The sequence below is a fragment of the Maniola jurtina genome, chromosome 3 (assembly GCF_905333055.1).
Source record: "Maniola jurtina chromosome 3, ilManJurt1.1, whole genome shotgun sequence".
NCBI classification, from domain to species: Eukaryota; Metazoa; Arthropoda; class Insecta; order Lepidoptera; family Nymphalidae; genus Maniola; species Maniola jurtina.
The window spans coordinates 16,133,118-16,151,242 of NC_060031.1; the positions used below are offsets into that span (position 1 = coordinate 16,133,118).

Consider the following 18,125-nt stretch of genomic DNA (forward strand, 5'->3'; position numbering starts at 1 on the left):
ATTGCAACTAAAGTAATCACTTTGTGATTAGTAGCCATCTGTTGTACCTAGTCTAGACAAATCGGATGTATATACATATGTACAATGTACATATACATATTTGTACCTGAGAGTTTGCACTACTTTGGAGAGCATAATATGTACTTATTTTATGTATAATATGTACTTATATTAAATATGTACTTTGGAGAGTATGATCAAGAACTTCACGACCTTGCACCTCCTTCACGCTGCCATCCTGCCACCATATTGATTTTTTTTCTAAAATTAATAGCTATTGTCCCTCAGGATGATGTATTGATTCTAAGGATACCCCATACATCCAAATCTGTTCAGGCATTTAGAAGTTAAGGTGGAATAAATAAACTCAAATATTCTTTTTTTACGATGACTTACGATGAACCCTGAAAACATTAGCAGTCGTGAAAAAATCAACTCAAGAGAAGTCAGTTTGGGTGAGCTAGTTTAATATACTTAGCTAATTATTAATAAATCAAGCGTCCCGGATTATCAGTGACGCGTCCGGACAAATGTTTCCGGCGCGGTGCGGGGTTTATTTTCATTATTTTTATTTACAAAATAATAATTTATGGGGCAAGAGACCGCCTTCCGAGAGATTTAGCGAGCGTGTCATAGACTCGGGGCTGGAGCGCGATCTGTGTTGAATTATGATCCGTTTTAATGTCCCATGGACTGCGCCGAAAAAGGTTGCGATAATATATCACCGTATTAATAATTTTTATGATTAAAATTCATATTAATGTCAGGTGTAAGTGAAATTCACGGAACAATGTGAATGAAAAATGCCCACATACATACACCCAAACACCTGATGTAACGACACTCACAATTTCAATTGTCTCTACGTACCTAAGTCCTAAAGTCCTGGGTACATAACATTACTCGTATTTCTCGTTGTTGAGTGTCATTTCTCGTTGCTGTTGATGGTCATAACCCCTTCGCATCAATTACATAGTACAAGTACATACAAGTGCGAATTTTCTTAGGATAGGTACTTGTCGCAACGGAGCAATCAATGGATCGACGGGAAAATAATATGTGAGTGGCTGGAAAGTTACATATAGGCTAGTTTTATCCCGGAGAAACAAAGATTTCCCACAGGATATTTAAAAATCCTCAATCCTCATTCATTTGGTACAGAAGTTTGCATCCCGACAGATATAGACTAAGTAGGTACTTTTTGTCCCGGAAAATCGAAATCCCTTGAGATTTTTAAGAAACTTAAATCCATGTATGTTCTAAACTGTTCACAATGTCCATTAACAAACATTAACAAAACTTTTCCGCTATTAATGAAAAGCGCGAACACACAAGCATTAATCCCTTTTAACTGCAGCTGTATTATTGTAGTTATAAATTAATTTGTGCTCATTGAGTACGTCTCATTGGCCAACAATGGCCTGTAAATTATTGCGTTTCAATTCGATTATTGTTATCGATAAGAGCGTTTTACCAGACCATAATATCGTCCCCGTAGAGCGAAAAGTCATTAAGTCGAAAATTACCTAAGTGAGATACGAGGCTTCACAGAAATGAAAAAGAAAACCGATTGTAACTTACTAGCCGCGACTACTACTTTTACCCGCGACTTTGCCCACGTGAACTACATAAATCCTAATAAGCCTTAATTCACACTAGCGTTATAAAAGCGTTGCGTTAAAACCCGGCGTTTTGGCGGGTATGTCGTGTGAACAGATATTTGGGAATGCATTTGTTCTATTTGAACGCTTTTTAAACGGACGTTAAAAAAGCTCTCGTATGAATGAGGACTACAGGTTGATGAATTTTCAAAAATCCTTTATTAGCGCATGTCTTTGTTATATTAGTAGCAATCATGTCTAGTAGTTTAAGTTGTGCGTTGTTAAATAATATTTAGATTTTGACAGTAATAATTACTTATCAAATAAAAGTACAGTAATAATTATTAAATAATTATTTCTGAATTTACAGTCTTATCTCATTGGTTTTCGGTTCATGCTTTAAATGTTCTTATGTTAAATATCTAAAAATGTTAATTTGTTTTAAGATAATTCTGAAAAACTAATGTGTATTTTAATAGTTAACCCTAGAATTAATTCGTTTCCAAGTTAGTGATTTTTCGGTCTAAGTGATTGTTCGCCCACCTTTCGCCATTCTTGGACTTTGGTGAGTTTTCGCTCTACGGGTCCGATATCAATGATTGGGATTCTTGCAATCGGCCTATTAAGAAAGAGCTATCTAGTGCAATTTATCTACAGCTGGCTAGCCGGCTCATGCAACTTGTAATACAAGGCTGCAGTACAAATTTAGTCGTCCTCCCACTCGGGACTGTACGATTATTTATAATAAACCCTTTTTATACATTTTGTTTCCGATTCAACATAAATAAGATATGTTATTTAAAGCCAATATATCACTTGACAGGTGGTAGGCAGGTCCGTACGTTTTGATTCGCTAATGACAACCTAATTTCGTGGACGTAAAGGGTCAGTATCGCGTACAGGTGAGATCAGGTCGTCGGGTCGTAGCAGACGTTTCATAAGATTTATAAATATATCAAAGTAAAGCTTTGTGTGAATGTAGTGAGAGATTTTAATCAACGTCCGAACGCAGCGGCAATAAGTCGGGGGACTGGCGTTCGAGTCCCGACTAATGCACAGGATGCTCGACAAGCAATTAACTATAGACGATTAATTGCAGATATCCATTTGTATCGTACATGTATCTTTGAAATGCCTCCTAGTACCCATGTCTTGTAGTCATTTTAATACTTTTTTTTATACTAGTTGATTCCCACAACTTCACCCGCAACGTCTTTTTCTAAAAAGTAAATAAAATTTAGATCACCTGTAAGTAGGTACTCGCCGACATAGACATGTAGTAAAATCGGTTATTTGTTATTAGGAATGGTCCCCGACAACAAAGATACATGTTGTAATTTACTGCGTCAGCAAGTCACTTCACAGTCTCGTGAATATTGAACGAATCAATAAAACATTTATATAATAGTATCCAATTTTATAGAAAATCTTTTTTTACCTGTGTCCGACTCATATTTCTACATGAAATGTACTTACGGCAAATTAAAATTCTAAAATTTTCAAAAGGCAGTTAAGATTAAAAGGTAATTTTTGGATCAGCCTGTACTCGCCGACATGGACATGTAGTAAAATCGGTTATTTGTTATTGGAAATGGTCCCCGACAATAATGATATTGTAATTTACTGCGTCAATACGTCACAATCGCATGAATATTGAGCGAATCAATAAAACATCTTCATAACGGCCTTCGGTTTTATTAAAAATTCCTTCTTATGTTTTCCATTAAGCAAGATTTAGATCAAGTGGGCACGCAAACTTATATCAACACTTCATTTTGTTATTATTACTTAGTAGGTATGAAATAATGTGCAAGTCTGTCTGTTTGTAACCTTTTACAATTAAATTGCTGCTCCGTTCCAGATGTTTTTTCACAGATTTATCAATCTGAATTCTGGAGACGAGCTTAGGAGTTTGTGGTTTATCTGAATTTCTTCGTCTAGATAGCTATGTATCTAATGTAATTCGGACAGATTCTCGCAATTCCTGTAGGTATAAATATTTTTTTATTTTGTTTATTGCAAAATTAAACGCCCCAAGCTCAAAAAAGAGTATTTGTTGTTAAATTAAACGCATGGTTGATGGTAAAATATCTGGTAAAACAGAAAAACCGCTTGCGCTCGCGAAATTCGATTTTCGAATATGAAAATTTTTGTTTAAGAGGAAAACCTATGCGAATGACATTGACGATTTCCCCTTCAAACTAGCAATTTTGACATGTCATGACCCTCTATTGACAATTAATCAAGCAGACATTTCAATCTGCGAAATTTACGCGGACTTTTAGTATTTTGACGTAGGAGGGTAAAAGATCCAGTACATGAACGAATAAGGACTACCCTGACTTTGACCTAAAATTAAGATATACATGTATGAGAATCGTTCTATATATAATTTTTATATTTTTTTTATCTGTGTCTATACACAGTAGGTATACACTCTTAAATTATTTAAATATCAAAAACGCAAAAAAATGCGTGGTATTAATTATTATAAATTATTTTATTTAACAAAAGGATAAATTGCCAGTAAATGAACTGGGAATTTCAGTGAATGAACGAACTCTATCTAGTGCATAAACTCTCGATTCCTATTAATAAATTCTTAAGTATATTTTCGCCTTGGAATTTTAAAAAAAATGTCAGATTTTCAGTTTTTGACTTATTGTATATTTTTTTCTACATTTTGCGCGATAAATCAAAAACTATTTTACATAATAATAATAAATAAAACCTGTTTTAGAAGACTGCAAGTTACAATAGAGCCGCTTGGAACAATTTTTTTTGCTGTTTCTTCTGGTAATATTCACAATGCAGAAATAATAATCATCATGGTGTTTAGATGGTTTGCGCCAAATTATAAAATTTTTTTTTAGTAAAAGTAGTTAACTATTCTTATTTGCTCATAAACGCAACGAGGAAATACAGCTTCCACATATAAAAATTTGAGTCCAGGCCTTGCTGTTAGCTGCTAATGGGTTCTCAAAGTAGCCCGAGTATGCTTGTTTTACTGGGCACAAAAGGAAAGAATGAAAGGAGCTTACCCAGTACATCTTAAAAGATCCGTTATAGATACATGCATCCTGCCATGCCTTACCTATGCCAGCCAAACATGGGTCCAGACAAAGAATATAAAAAGAAATAGTGACTTGCTAAAGGGCGATGGCAAGGTGCATAAATTAAGCAAAAAATATTCAAAGTGAGAATTGAAGACATAAGAAAAAAGACAAAGCCTACAGACACCTTGAGACATGCCCTAAAACTGAAATGCAAATGGTCATATTGTATCGATTTTTACAGATGAAAGAAAGACAGGTAGGTAGACCGAAGACGCGTTGGTCTAATGCTATTGTGCAAATCGCGAGAGAAAATTAGCTTGATAGTACCAAAGACAGAGAGAAATGGGGATACCCAAGAGGGATCCATATCCAAGAAAGCAGAATACCAGAATAAATATAAAAAAAATTCAAAAGAAAAATAAAACCGACTTCAAAATCACAAACACTAAAAAGTAAAAAATAATTTAAGTTATTGTGGTTTTTGAAGTCGGTTTTATTTTTATTTTGAAAATTTTTTATTTCAAAATTTTTAGTGGCCCCACTGTACTATAATAATATGCCATGCCCAGCTAAAACCCTACTGTTTACTAAGCAATTACACTGATCGCGAGCAATTTGCTCTTATCCATTGAGGAGTTCTGTTCTCCATCTCAGAAGATATTCATCAGAACTTCATCAAATTTATATGGGACCACCTGCAAAGTATACCTAGCTTTTCAAAAAAAAAAAAATCCAGATCGGTCCAGGCGTCTTTGAGCAATCGGTGAACATACATTAAAAAAAATTGAATTTGCTCTTATCCATTGAGGAGTTCTGTTCTCCATCTTCAAAGATATTCATCAGATCTTTACCAAATTTATATGGGACCACTTGCAAAGTATACCCTATCAAACAAAAAAAAAATCCAAATCGGTCCAGGCGTCTTTGAGTAATCGGGGAACATACATAAAAAAAAAGATACCAACGAATTCAGAACCTCTTCCTTTTTTTAAAGTCGGTTAAAAATATACTAAGATTTACTAACATGGTGTTATACCATAGAGTAGCAAACAGAGGCAAAGCTTCTAAGAAGCGAGCAAAATTTATAACTATTTTGGTAGGGCTGGCACTGGAGGATACAATTTAATTAACAATAGTTATTTGTTCAACAAGATGGTAAAGTTTGTTTTTGTTGTGATTGCCTAGTTTAAATATCGATCTTTAAATATCGATCGATAGATCTAAATATCGATTTTGAACGAAATCAATCAATTTAGAAAGAATTATAAATGGTGCCAACTTTTTTAAATTTTGGTTACAGGTTCCTATTTTGTGATCCCAGGGAGCTCTAAATATCGATTTTGAACAAAATCGGTCAATTAACAAAGAATTTCAAAATGGCGTCGACTTTTTTAAATTTTGGTAACAGTTTCTTATTTTGTGATCCCAGGGAGCTCTAAATATCGATTTTGAACGAAATCGGTCAATTAACAAAGAATTTCAAAATGGCGTCGACTTTTTTAAATTTTGGTAACAGTTTCTTATTTTGTGATCGCAGGGAGCTCTAAATATCGATTTTGAACGAAATCGGTCAATTAACAAAGAATTTCAAAATGGCGTCGACTTTTTTAAATTTTGATAACAGTTTCTTATTTTGTGATCCCAGGGAGCTCTAAATATCGATTTTGAACGAAATCGGTCAATTAACAAAGAATTTCAAAATGGCGTCGACTTTTTTAAATTTTGGTAACAGTTTCTTATTTTGTGATCGCAGGGAGCTCTAAATATCGATTTTGAACGAAATCGGTCAATTAACAAAGAATTTCAAAATGGCGTCGACTTTTTTAAATTTTGGTAACAGTTTCTTATTTCGTGATCCCAGGGAGCTCTAAATATCGATTTTGAACGAAATCGGTCAATTAACAAAGAATTTCAAAATGGCGTCGACTTTTTTAAATTTTGGTAACAGTTTCTTATTTCGTGATCCCAGGGAGCTCTAAATATCGATTTTGAACGAAATCGGTCAATTAACAAAGAATTTCAAAATGGCGTCGACTTTTTTAAATTTTGGTAACAGTTTCTTATTTCGTGATCCCAGGGAGCTCTAAATATCGATTTTGAACGAAATCGGTCAATTTACAAAGAATTTCAAAATGGCGTCGACTTTTTTAAATTTTGGTAACAGTTTCTTATTTCGTGATCCCAGGGAGCTCTAAATATCGATTTTGAACGAAATCGGTCAATTAACAAAGAATTTCAAAATGGCGTCGACTTTTTTAAATTTTGATAACAGTTTCTTATTTTGTGATCCCAGGGAGCTCTAAATATCGATTTTGAACGAAATCGGTCAATTTACAAAGAATTTCAAAATGGCGTCGACTTTTTTAAATTTTGGTAACAGTTTCTTATTTTGTGATCCCAGGGAGCTCTAAATATCGATTTTGAACGAAATCGGTCAATTAACAAAGAATTTCAAAATGGCGTCGATTTTTTTAAATTTGGTAACAATATCCTGTTTTGTGATCCTAGGGATCCTCAGATATTGATTTTGAACAAAATCTATGACAGTTCAAGAAAATAGATTTTAAACACTATTTAAATTATTATCATTAACATTAAATTAAATGAAAACACGACGCGCGACGTGTACTGCAGCCCCTGAGCTTGAGCACAGGCCGAGCCGATATAAACCGATTTCTCTCCGTACGCGACGTAGCGCCTGTGCTCACGCACACACGCGCCTCAAGCTTGTAGTAGTGTACCTATCGTAGCGCGCTTGTATGAAGCTTTGACTCTGTTCGCTACACATGTGGTTATACAACGCAATACCACACTAACAAACACTCGTACAAACATACAGACAAGTATATACTCACACACACTCACACACACACATGGACGCACGCACACGCACTTTTGAACGGTTTGAACGGAACACGGTTTTGAAATTGAAATTGAAAAAAGTGTAAGAATTTGTAAAAAAATATTTAAAAAAGGTATATCAGCCGGTTTTTTATTCCAGCTCTTAATACATGTAAAAACGTCCAATCTGTTCATTTACTTGAGCCTTTACCCTAGTACCTAATTATATCGACCGCCCCATATCAAAACAAAGTAAATGTCATTTTTCCGAAAATCGTTTTATGTCATAAGCCTAACTTTCATAGTATGTCCCGTTGTATTGTAAGGACACCCACATTAAAGTAAAATTAAAAGCTAGTAAGTCGCTTTGACCATTTTAAAACATAGTAAGTCTATGAACTGGCTAGGTTTTTTATAGATTAATGCGCCTTACTAAGTTTTTCAAAGGAATTAGATAAAATAAAATAAATATCACCCATTATCTAAATACCATGTCAAAACAGTAAATACTTAATGATGCATTAAAACTTAAAAGTAAGATAGGAAAAGTCAATGACCTCTACATGTCAACTGTTAAATATGGCTTGCAAGGGAAATACTTTGCATACTTACATAATGTTTTTAAGGTTCCATATCTCAAAAGGAAACACGGGACCCTTATAGGATCACTTTGTTGTCTGTCTTTCTGTCCGTCTGTCCGTCTGTCGTGTCTGTCAAGAAAACCGATAGGGTATTTCCCGTTAACCTAGAATTATGGGCAGGTAGATAGGTCTCAACTCTCATAGCCCAAGTAAAGGAATAAATCCGAGAACAAATTTCGTGATTCTAGATCAACGGGAAGTACTGTATAGGTTTTCTTGACGGACGGACGGACAAATGGACAGACAACGAAGTGATCCTTTAAGAGCTCCGTTTTTCATTTTGAGGTACGGAACCCTAAAAAAGAAAGTGATGCACATCTAATGAATAAATGTGTAGGCCAGTCTTCACACTAAAATATTTAAACCCCTTTAATTTAAAAACTGTCATAGCCTAGTGGTTAGAACGTCCGCCTCCTAATCGAAGGTCGGGGGTTCGATCCTGGAATCACGCACTACTAACTTTTCAGTTATGTGCGTTTTAAGCAATTTAATATTGTATATCAAATCTTTGAAAAGAGCAACCGCCGAGTTTCTTGTTGAAGACTACGGCCTAAACTTCTCTTGAATTTAAACCACTTACTAGGTTTTGATCTGAGAAAGAAATTTGACATTAATTGACAAAATTGAGAGACCTAAGCTTGTATAAGAACACAGAAGTGTCATAATTCGTGTTCACTTTGCCTAACGTCTCTCGGAGAGCAGAGAGAGATTTAAACTGTTTCTTATAATCACTGGCCATATTTCAAATGCGAAAGTGTGTTTGTTGGTTTAATATTCAATCACGCTGCAACGGAGCAACCAGTCGACGTGGTTTTTTGCATGGATACATTTAAAGACCTTGAGAGTGACATCTCTCTCCGCATCGTATTCTTTATTGCTGAGGGTTGTGACCTCTTTCCATTATTCCTACATCTAATGGTAGGTTTTCTTGGGATAATAATGCGGTGGGTTCAAAGAGCCTACGGAACTCGACTAGAAAAACGAGATTTTGACTCTTAGTTTTAACGGTTATGAATTAGTTATTATTATCAGTGATAAAATTGATTAGGGCTGCCAGGTAAAATGACATTTATCTCGGAAAATCAAAGAGTTTCCACGAGATTTTTTCCAAGTTTGCGCTACTAAGTACATATATTATGAAGAGGAAAGGTTTGTTTGTTTGTTATCGATAAACTCTGAAACTACTGAACTACTTGCACTAAAGACATAATCATCAACATCAACCGACAGACGTCCACAGTGAACATAGGTCTTTAATAGGGTCTTCCACATGCTACGGGTTTGCGCCGCCTGAATCTTTGCGCTTGCGCTTGACGACAATCATGCTTTAAAGAAAGCAATGATGAGGTCCAAGTTGGAGCACGCTTACCTGGAAGATGCCTATTCACTCTTGGCTTGCAGGTATCTATGGTATATATGGCAGGAAACACGGCCGCCGAAATGGCGTTCCAACCTTTAGGCTCTCCCCATTGCCCGCAGCATGAATCTGAGCTTCCTTATGATGGTTATATTATGTACATATAATATCTCATAAGAAATCTCTAACACACAATCCAGCTAAGTAAGTCCAATTTCGAAAAAAGCTAGCTAGCCGACAAATCTAACTCAGGCAGCCTTCGGGAACCTTCGAGATGTCTCTGTCCAAAATTCCTCAATGCTTGAAGAACAGTCTTTGAATAGTGCATATTGTCAGTGATGAAATATGGATCCGAAATATAGGTCTTTTTTTTGTACACAGGAAATGCCTGACGCATACCCCTCCGTCATGTGGGGCTTGCACCAAACTTGCACTACTACGAAATCCATTTCGGAACACGGCACCCGGAACGAGGCGCGCTATCTCCTAACATAGGTATAATACCTATTTAGAACACTTACTATCTGTCATCATAATCTATGACAACCTCCGAGTATTTACCTGGTAAAACCGTAACTTTAGAATAAAATTTAGTATATAAGCAGGCTTCATTTAGAAATGAAAAAATCCCTATTTTATTTTTCAACGATTATAAACACAACTTTCATTCAAAAATAATAAGCTTATATTCATTTTAAATAATATTTTGCGACGAAATGACGCGCACAGTCCTTCCGCCATGACAGTCCAGTGGACACTGAATTCCATAGAGCGCCTGCAAGAAAATAAATAGCACAGGAAGTTTTTTGGTTAGTTTTAGATTATTTAAGAAACGAAAAACATTTAGTATAAAACTAACAGTTAAAATTGATTGCTAAACCTAAACATATCATTTTCTGGAGGTTGGCTTCAAAGTATCAAGATGTTAAAGAAAACTTTTACAGAACAAGTTGCGAACAGCAATGTTTTCAACTTGGTTTTTTTTTATTATTGGGATAATGTATACTAAATTAAAAAAGGCCCTTATAATCTTCACAAACTGAAGTTTTTAATTGCATGTATTTAATAGCTGTTAATGCTTTAGAAAAATAAACAATTTACTTCAAAGTACAGCATTTTTGCGATTTGTCAAATAGCAATTACCTTAAGTAGGTACGTATTACTATTAAAATTAGTCAGTAGGTACATAGATATATTGTGTAAGTAACAAATAGAGCTTTTAAACTATGGCACTCTATTTCAAACTTAAAAGACCTCGATAAAAGATGGTGGCCTGAAAACAGCTGTTCTGTTTGGCGGCATTTTAAAAAACGAACGGAAAATGAATTTTGATGTGGATGAAACCGCAGAATACCTACAGCATTTTGTATATTATGTTCTACTTGGTATAGTGGCTAGAGCTACTAATAAACAAAAACCACATTGGCGCGCATGACGTTTCTATATCCCGTCTGACAGCTTTATAATAACCATTTACCCCAGACCGAGTATGATTTACGACTCTTATTAACTTACTATGACACAATTGCAGCTATTAAGCTTTGATGTTTTATTATTCGACTTGGAATAAACACTAACTTGTCACGCGCTTTGAATGTTTGATACTACTCACGCCATCTATCGAACCGTTATAGAAACAAGTAACTGATTCATAGTTTTGCTCCAATTTTAAAATTGGAAGCGACATAATTCTAATTTTAAAATTGTGGGTGCAATACAGTAATATAACCATGATTTCGTGATTATTAAGGACAAGTATTAATAATGAATTGATAAACAAGTATTAATATATTCTTGGGCTAATTTATATTAATGGTAGGTACAGATTTAAGAATTAATGTATGAAATCAAAATAAAGCAATTTTCTATTTTAATATTAATACTTAATGAAAATTCACAAAAAAAAATTCAAGTTGCCGAATTTCTACTTTAGCCCTTGTTATCAAGTATGAATTGGTTATTAGCGGGAGTTGGCGTAAATCTGGCGATTAATTTTATTGCACACATAACACAATCTCTAAATATTCTAAATTAAAATGACAGTTTTAAATATATCGCTTTTCTTTTCATAATGCTTCTGCAGAAAAGAAAGGATAGGATAGGAATTAGCCACATTAGTCGTAGGTATACAGAGTTTACAATATGTAATTCTTTAGTTTGACGGAATCACCTCGGAAAATTTGAACCTGGAATCATGAATTTATTTAAAAACTTCAAGACATAAGGGTCCACTGTTAGCGTTTTCGTCAAGAATGAACCTGGGTCGTAACTCCGGTGTCAAAGGTCGTTTAATCGTCAGCGGGTGATCGAAGGAAGGTCGCGCTGGGTCGGATCGGGTGCTGTTCGTTGCGTCGGCGGCTGACGCGGCGGCGGAGCGCTAATCGATGCGCGCCACTGCGCTGTCTTCCGACGGCGGCCATTACGCACCTTTATGACCACCCGGCCGCGTCCCCCGCACCCCTCGCCCTCTAAGGCGGCACATGACGAATCAATATGCCGCCAACCGACTCAACACTTATTTATTTGACACGATTTATTAGCCGAATGCCTGTAAACTTTTATGTTACTTCTACCCTCCCTCCTCGACCCGCCGGGGGATGCTCGGATGCTTTATGATGGACACGGCCGTGATAAAATTCTATGTTTCTGCTGCCGTCTACTTTTATTGCGATTTGGATTGGAACAGATGTCTAGAGGATTCGGGGGCTTTCTGTGGGCGAAATTATTCGTAAATTTTAACGACGCAACGTGTCTGCACTCTGCTCCGAGCGGTTATGATTTCTCTAGCGTGCCGTCCGATATGTGCAATTTGATTCAATTAACTCCCGAAATTACGAGTACCTATACTAACCTGGAGGATTGTCAATTTCCACTCTCTTGGTCCGGTGATTCAGGGGTTCGATCCTATAGTTTTGAGGATCTACCTATACGTTGCGTGCGTAGGTACTTGCTTTAACGGTGAAGCAAAAACATTGGTGTGAAGTCTGTCAATCCGCACTTGGCCAGCGCTGGACTACGGCCAAACCCTTTTCATTATAAGAGGAGACCCGTGCTCATTAGTGGACTTGCGATGGATTATAATAATGATGATAATGATAAACCTCTCGGAAAAAATGACTGTCTGAACCAATGATAGATTATTTACAAATGTTGATGTTCCAAATAGCTATAAAGCCTATTGAAATTAACGAATTTTGGTTTTTTTAATTTTTAGAACCTAAATAAATAATTGGTTCTAACCAATTATTTATTTTAACATTTGATATGAATCCTAAAGGTTTTCTACTTCTTGCCTTTGCCTTTGTTATTTCAATAACTTATACATTTTCTTTGTTCTTAAAGAAAGTGCAGGCTTCACAGGTCTTTTGAAGTGACAAAATGTGTTTTCTCTTCAAGTTCGCATTAATTAGTCTCTCTATTATACCTGTAAGGTACAATTAACAAGGCTTATTGCTGTGGCATAATTTTAATAACTGCCGTCTGCCACCGAGATTTCTCCTCTGCGTAAGACGAAAAACTATAAGGCAACTAGGTAGATATATCAGTCAGCTTAGTTCTTTGATGAATCAAGCTCTTGCAGTAAGAGCCGATATTTGCTGGATTGTAATCGGTGAATGTCATAATATTGGTAACTTGGTCTGTGATTGATTAGTGATTACTTGTGCTACACAAGCACAATTTAGTGCCTAAGTAAGTCACCAATAAAGTGCCACACTAACCACAAAATATGTTAGACCACAGAATACATAATAATACCTACCTTTTATACATATTTACTTACTCATTACTTAATTAGGTATACTTCCCTAAATTGTCACACCAATCAAACATACACTTATTAATAAGAATGCAAAGAAATGCCTCGAACAAACAATCTCCATTAATTACTTTAAAACTTTTATTAGCCTGCAGCAATTAACATCAGCGAACTTTTTATTAGCGCGCGCGGTAGACAAAATGTCGGGCGGAAATGTGTAATTTTTTTCTCTACAAATATTGCGGAAGGAAGGCGACATTTCCGCCGGTCTGTTTAGGTGCTTTTTATGCTAATCGCGGAGATTTGCTGAGCTTTCTTTTAGCAGGACAATTATTTACTGAGCGTGGTCGCGGTCGCCCTTTAAGAAATTAGCAATACGGCGACCATGTTGTGGCCTTTTCACGGATTTTTTTAACTGAAAATTTATTTAGCTGCGCTAGACGATTTTAAGATAGCTTCACTTCAAGGACGCATCACCGACATACCTACTAATATTAATAGTGCTTGGAGTGCTGATATATTATGCAAAAAAATAATCTAATATTAATAGTGCTAATTTATAAGTTGTGAAATTTTCATTTTTGATAATATGATTTGTTTGAAAATCCAAAAAGTAAAGTTTTAAGTTTTCACTTCTGTTGACAGGTCAGAAAGAACTGTCTCCATTACTAAAGCTTAAATGTTTTAGTTATGTATCACATGAAAGATTGCTTCTATATTATGTATAGGTAGGTATATTGGATAACAGCTCTGCGATTCTTTATCACTACAACTACACCTGTTATGAAGAAACAAAATGATGTGTAGTTTTCGATTCATCTGCAATAAAAGTTAAAAGGGTCCATTTGCATTAACAGACTGTTAATACGTTTCATATTTTAATAACCTCATAGGCCCTCAATAAAAAGCTCCGTTGCGTTGTTTATATAACAGAAATGCTATCCAAAATAAAATATGAATGTACACAAAATACGAGCTTTCAAATCTGTCCCGCAGGGCGCGGGCGGGACGGCAGCGGGACGGGTGGCGGGACGTTAATTTTTACGGGCCGCTCTTTATGAAGCATGGTCGCCGTAACGTTTAATGGCCGACATAGACGCGGACGGGCACAAAGCAAACGACTTTGTAGGCAAATTAATTTGATAATAAAACACCTTCGTGGCCTTTCTTTATTTGTGTGTTTTGCCAAATGTAATGATGCCGCAGTTTGGCTGCAATTTACGATTGACCCTGGGCGAGGAGGTTTTTGTTAATTATCTTTAAGCATTAGAGTGGACGATATTCGTTATGGAGGTGCGCATTAAATTCACGAATTAGGATTATAAACGGACCATCTCCTATAAAGTATGCTCTGTGTAATCACATAAGTATGTAGGTACAATGTACATTCTTATGAAATAGTTTTATTGTTTCTAGCTAGGTGTTTAAGGAGGTTTTCATTACCACTATTTGCTGAGAGTACTATTATTGCATTGTAAATATCATTATGTAAAAACTGCGTGTAGTAAATTTTAAACCAGACTGTGGTAACAAAAAAGTTTTACGCTTCATTGGAGAAATCCGCTAGAGTAGACCTCCAATGAAGAAATGTAAGGCCACTGATGATAATGCTATAAGCATAATAATATCTGTTGCCAAAAATATACCAAAAAGGTTCGAAGCTAAAACTTCTTCAAGGTTGCGGAAAAGTGCGAGAACAGAAAACAAAACGTTTGATCAATCCAACGATTGGAGGTGCCCCACTTGTGAATGCAAATGTAAAACAATTCCGCCCCTCTCCACCTCGCCGGCTCATACTCCGATGCATAACAGACAAACAGGCTAATCCGGGAGTTATCGTAAATTGTCAGTTTATGACGTGCGGAACGACGCCCGGGGTGGGGCGGGAGGGGGGGCGAGTTTTCTAATTTCGCCCCTTCGCCCCTTTGATGCGCTAATTCGTGTAAGCAGTTTCTGAACGTGCTTGTTTCCAGCTCACTCCACCCGGACAAAGTTAACTCGACCCCACCGATTTCTTATTGTAAAAGCTTTAAAGCCCTTTTTTGAACGTTTCGTGCGTATTTCTATTTTGCGAGGTTATCGCCGGCTTTTACATAGAGTTGCGCAATTTACATACATTTGTTTGTTCGGGTTTTAAATTGCGTTATTAACCCGTGTTAATCGCGAATGTTTCGCTAAACGCGGGTAAATTAAAACTTATGAATTTAATAAAGTAGTGTTCGTTTTGTTGATATTTTCTACTCTTATTCTGGTTTTGAAAGTTGAAGCTACTGTATTCAAATGGCATTAGGTACATTAAATTATTTCATGATCACTTAGCAGATAAGATGCAAAAATACATTTAATTGAAATTACGTAAACAAATGTTTTTAAATTGTTGTTATTAAGATAATAACAAATAAGTTTGAAAGGACAAAAAGTCTGCGATTAACTAAAATAAACAAATGAACAATATATAAATTTGATGCCCAAAAATGCTACCATGGATAATATTATTTATCTGTAGCAGTAACATAATATTAAGTTGCATCACCATGAAAATAAGCAAAGGCAAAGCTAGAGTCGACAGATTCAAATGATCAAGATAAAACTGAATCGCATCAAAGGGCTGCGCGGGCGCATCACCAATTAATACTCTTCATTTAATCGATTCCTTCAATTATTCCCACTTGATATACGTTAATCCTCCGGCCGAGCCTCCCCGGGATATTGTTGGCTATAATTACGTGGGAGGCGACCTCTATTGACAAGTATTGATGTTTTTAATCTGATGTTAGGATAAGACATTAGTATGCGCGTCCGTTTTTGATTTGTGGCCGGCCGGCTCATTGCCTCGTAATTATTGGATTTCGGCGCGATATTTATTGGCATTTCTTCTTCATTTGATTTATATTACATATTCTGGGATATTTTTAGTGATCCGTAACCTTCAGAGAAAAAGAAACCAAGATCTCTAATGGATGGAATTCTTTCGATTTCAAATCAAGTCATTGCCTTGCTCTTGTAGGTGGTTGCTGCATATTTTTTTTACTTTTTTATAGAAAAAAATCATCACTTTTTTAAGGTTTACTTACTTGGAGTTTACTAACTTTATTGTTTTCAACCGATCCATTATTTTATATAGTAGTCTTTTTTTCTGTCTTTAGGTTTATTTTATTTTAATTTTTAGTTTCTGTCTTTAGGTTGTAGAATGTAGATAGGCTTTATCAAGAGCGCGCCACCAAATATCGCCTTGTATACATCCCACCACCTTCAAGTCGCAAGTCCAGCGGGCTGGAGATAGTCCTTCTTAAAGAATACTTACTCACATTTTCTTAGTATTTTATACATATTTGAAGTTTTTATACGCTTAGTATTTAGTAGAGATCTCTCATTAGTCGTCACTTCAGCCACCTTTTTTCGTTTATTAAGGCTGCGGTCCCCCAGGTGGGGCTAATACGTCATATTTCAATACGATGCGCGTTAGGACACATGATCACCTCCATTAAGGCTCGTCTCCGGGTCCCGGCGGATTAGTATGCCGTCAGCCACGAGTAATGAGACGGCGAAGGCGAAAATATTGGAAATACACAATAATAAAGCTATAATGGGGGAATGGTGACGCAGCTGTAACGCGTGCCCGCCGCTAGGGGCGCAACCGTCGATCTTCATTGACATCACATCATGGAGCCTACCTTGTACTTACGCGTTAAAAATTTTATAATTTTAAAGTAAACCTACTTTTTAAAAGCCATTTAAAACTTCTTCTAGAATAGTATCCATCTATAATTCTGTAGTGCTAGATACAATATTTTAGAATCTGTATAAATTAATTGAGGCTTTTCGTGCTATACGACTGCACTTTTTTTTTAAATAAGCTGTGCTTTACAAGTACACTAAACCAATTTCTATTACAATAAGAAGAATAGAAACTTAACTTACAACTAGCGCCATCTAGTATCGCAGCTTTAAACTAAAAAAGCGAACCGAAATCTAAATCAGTCAATCACTAGTGCAATCAATAATTTTAATAGAGCGGAAATTCTAAAAAACTTTCCACCGCGATAGCAATTTCAATTTTGCATCCGGATTTTAATTACCTTCGCGTAACACATTGTTCTAAGCAATAACAGCCGAGCTGTGGCGCGTCAAAATGATGGATTAGCGTCACCCGAGAGAGGTTCCTTTAAAAACGCAAACAAAACGCGGCAAAATTGCATCCAGCTAATATTCCCCTGCCAATCATAGCACGAGTCAATTTTCAATTTTCCCTCTTAATAAGCACGTCAACACCGCCTCGTAACAATATCGACGGAGTTTTTATTTTATTGCGCGTTGAGCTGGCAAGTGGGAAATTATTAGAGCCTGCACACCCAAAAGACTTTCATACGCACGAGTGACGCTAAATCATTAGACACTTCAGACATTATAATCTTACAAATAATAAGCTCTTCACTTTACACTTTTTAAGCATAAAATACATCACGAGTCATGACCATACACTGTACTTATTCTAAATAAAATACAAAAAGAAATGTGTTGACTCACTGACTGCCTCATCAACACCTAGCCCAAACCTTTGGGCTTAAAAAAACTCAAAATTTTACTCAGAAGATTCCTTTATAATGTAGAGACGGAACAAAACTAGATTTTTGAAATTTACGGGAGTGAAGCCACGGGCGATCACTAGTACTATCTACTATCTAATAAGTAGATTCTTAAATTTTATTACTGATTGCCGATATTTTTTCGAAAATATTCGAAAGTAAAAAGTTTACTTGACAATTGGAACATCTGACCTTAATTTTTCAAGACAAGTCTGTGATAGTACGAAATCGTGGCTACCGTAATAAAATATCACTATTTTTTTATTGAAAATTTAAATATTTCGAA

At 35.9% G+C, this 18,125-nt stretch overlaps 1 protein-coding gene across 1 annotated transcript in view; it reads left to right on the top strand.

Annotated features, from left to right (window-relative positions):
- Nucleotides 1-18,125, top strand: part of LOC123880769 (zinc finger protein Xfin) — a 46,211-nt gene that overhangs the window by 3,377 nt on the left and 24,709 nt on the right. The window lies entirely within an intron of this gene.